This window comes from Megalopta genalis, unplaced genomic scaffold (assembly GCF_051020955.1).
Source record: "Megalopta genalis isolate 19385.01 unplaced genomic scaffold, iyMegGena1_principal scaffold0271, whole genome shotgun sequence".
NCBI lineage: Eukaryota > Metazoa > Arthropoda > Insecta > Hymenoptera > Halictidae > Megalopta > Megalopta genalis.
Genome location: NW_027476340.1, coordinates 70669 through 74737, shown reverse-complemented (window position 1 = coordinate 74737; position 4069 = coordinate 70669).

Below are 4069 nucleotides of genomic sequence, written 5' to 3'. Positions count from 1 at the left end.
AGATTTAGCTTCAACAGCATGCTAAACAAACGAGTTAGCTTTAAATCCATGCGATAGAAACGAGTTAGCTTCAAATCCATGAGAAACACATGATTTAGCTTCAAATCATTGCGAAATAGAAGGCTGATTTTCGAATCCATGCGAAACAAATGGTTCAGCTTCAAATACTTGCGATATATGTAATATAGCTTCAAATGCTGGATACAAAAACGAGTGAGATTCATATCCAAGCGTAACACATGATTTAGTTTCAAATCAATGCGAAGTAGAAGGCTTATCTTCAAAACAATGCGAAACAAATGGTTTAGCTTCAAATACTTGTGATATACGTGATTTAGCTTCAAATAAATGCGAAGCAGATGGCTTACCTTCTGGTACATGAGAAACAAATCATTTACCTTCCGATAACTGCAATGTAAGTGATATAGATTCAAATGCAGTCGAATTAATCGACTTAGCTTCAAAACCAAGCGAAACACATGATTTAGATTCAAATCAATGCGAAGTAGAAGGCTTAGCTTCAAATCCAAGCGAAACACATGGTTTAGCTTAATTTTCACGAGAATCAAATGGTTCAGCTTCAAATACTTGTGATATACATGATTTAGCATCAACTGCATTCGAAACAATCGAGTTAGCTTCAAATCCAAGCAAACACATGATTTAGCTTCACATCAATGCGAAGTGGACGGCTTAGCTTCAAATACATGAGGAACATATGGTTTAGGTTCAAATACTTGTAAAATACATGATTTAGAATCAACTGCAGGCGAAACAAACGAGTTGGCTTCAAATCCATGCGAAACACATGATTTAGCTTCAAATTCATTACAAAAACATGGTTTAGCTTAATACTCATGCGAAACACATGGTTTAACTTAGTATTCATGCGAAACAAATTGTTCAGCTTCAAATACTTGTGATATACATGATTGAGATTCAACTGCAAGTGAAACAAACGTGTTACTTTCAAATCCAAGCGAAACATATGATTTAGCTTCAAATCAATGCGAAGTAGAAGGCTTAGCTTCAGATCCATGCGAAACGGATGACTGAGCATCAAATACATGCGATTATGCGTGGTATAACTTCGAATGCAGGCGAAACAACCGAGTTAGTTTCAAATCCATACCAAACACAAGATTTAGCTTCCAATCAATGCGAAGTAGAAGGCTTAGTTTCAAATCCAAGCCTAACACATGATTTAGCTTCAAATCAATGCGAAGTAGAAGGCTTAGCTTCAAATCCAAGCCAAACACATGGTTTAGCTTAATTTTCACGAGAATCAAATGGTTCAGCTTCAAATACTTGTGATATACATGATTTAGCATCAACGGCATGCGAAACAAACGAGTTAGCTTCAAATCCATGCGAAACGCATGATTTATCTTCAAATCAATGCCAAGTAGAAGGCTTAGCTTCAAATCCATGCGAAACAAATGGTTTTGATACAAATACTTGTGATATACATGATTTAACTTCAAATCTATGCGAAATAGAAGGCTGATCATCGAATCCATGCGAAACAAATAGTTTAGCTTCAAATAGTTGTGATATACGTGATTTAGCTTCAAATGTGTGCGAAACAAACGAGTTAGCTTCAAATCCATGCGAAGCACATGATTTAGCTTCAAATCAATGCGAAGTAGAATGCTTATCTTCGAAACCATGCGAAACACATGGTTCAGCTTCAAATACTTGTGATATACATGGTTTAGCTTCAAAAGCATACGAAACAAACGAGTTAGCTTCAAATCCAAGCGAAACACATGATTCAGCTTCAAATCAATGCGAAGTAGAAGGTATAGCTTCAGATCCATGCGAACCGAATGATTAAGTTTCAAATACTTGTGATATACATGATTTAGCCTCAACTGCATGCGAAACAAACGAGTTAGCTTCAAATGCAAGAGAAACACATGATCTAGCTTCAAATCAAAGCGAAGTAGAAGGCTTAGCTTCAAATCCATGCGAAACGAATGGTTCAGCTACAAATACTTGCGAATATAAATGATATAGCTCCAAATGCAGGCGAAACAAACGAGTTAGTTTCAAATTCGCGCGGAACACATGATTTAGCTTCACATCAATGCGCAGTAGAAGGCATAGCTTCAAATCCATATGAAACAAATGGTTCAGCTTCAAATAATTGTGATATACATGATATAGCTACAACTGCTGGCGAAACAAACCAGTTAGCTTCAAATCGATGCGAAACACATGAATTAGCTTCAAATCAATGCGAAGTAGGAGGATTACCTTCAAATCCATGCGAAGTAGAAGACTTATCTTCGAAACCATGCGAAACAAATGGTTTAGTTTCAAATAATTTTGATATTAATGATTTAGCTTTAAATTCATGCGAAACACATCGTTTAGATTCATATTCATGCGAAGCACATGGTTTAATTTAATATTCATGCGAAACAAATTGTTCAGCTTCAAATACTTGTGATATACATGATTGAGCTTCAAGTGCATGTGAAACAAACGTGTTAACTACAAATCCAAGCGAAACTCATGATTTAGCTTCAAATCAATGCGAAGTGGAAGGGTTAGCATCAAATCCAAGTGAATCACATGATTTAGATTCAAATCAATGCGAAGTGGAAGGCTTAGCTTCAAATTCATGCGAAACGAATGATTGACCGTCAAATACTTGCGAATATAAGTGATATAGCTTCAAATGCAGGCGAAACAAACGAGTTAGCATCGAATACATGCGAAACGCATGATTTAGATTCAAATCAATGCGAAATAGAAGTCTTAGCTTCAAATCCATGCGAAAGAAATGGTTTAGCTTCAAATACTTGTGATATAAGTGGTACAGCTTCAAATGTAGGCGAAACAATCGAGTTAGCTTCAAATCAATGCGAAGTAGGAGGCTTATCTTCAAATCCATGCGAATCATATGAATTAGCTTCTATTACTTGTAATATACATTATTTAGCTTCAACTGCATGCGAAACAAACGAGTTAGCTACAAATTCAAGCGCGACACATGGTTTAGCTTCAAATTCATGCAAAGTAGAAGGCTTAGCTTCAAATCCATGCGAAAAGAATGACTGAGCTTCAAATACTTGCGATTATACGTGATATAACTTCGAATGCAGGCGAAACAACCGAGTTAGCGTCAAATCCATACGAAACACAAGATTTAGCTTCAAATCATTGCGACGTAGAAGGCTTAGTTTCAAATCCAAGCGAAACACATGGCTTAGCTTCAAATACTTGTGATATACATGATTTAGCTTCAAATGCAGGAGAAACAAACGAGTTAGCTTCAAATCCAAGCGAAACATATGATTTAGCTTCAAATTAATGCAAAACACATGGTTTAGCTTCATAGCTTCATATTCTCACTAAACAGATGGTTTAGATTCAGATACTTGTGATAAACATGATTTAGCTTCAACTGCTTGCGAAACAAACGAGTTAGCTTCAAACCCAAGCGAAACACATGATTTAGCTTCAAATCAATGCGAAGTAGAAGGGTTAGCATCAAATCCAAGTGAATCACATGATTTAGATTCAAATCAATGCGAAGTAGAAGGCTTAGCTTCAAATTCATGCGAAACGAATGATTGACCGTCAAATACTTGCGAATATAAGTGATTTAGTTTCAAATGCAGGCGAAACCAACGAGTTAGCTTTAAACACATGCAAAACACACGATTTAGCTTAAAATCAATACGAACTAGAAGGCTTATCTTCGAAACCATGCGAAACAGATGGTTTAGCTTTAAATACTTGTGATATACATGATTTAGCTTCAACTGCATCCGAAACAACCGAATTAGCTTCAAATCCAAGCGAAACACATGATTTAGCTTCAAATCAATGTGAAGTAGGAGGCTTAGATTCAAATACATGTGAAACAAATGGTTTAGCTTCAAATACTTGTGATGTACATGTTTTAGATTCAACTGCATGCGAAACAAACGAGTTAGCTTCAAATTCAAGCGAAACACATGATTTATCTTCAAATCAATGCGCAGTAGAAGGCATAGCTTCATCTCCATGAGAAACAAATGGTTCAGCTTCAAATAATTGTGATATACATGATTTA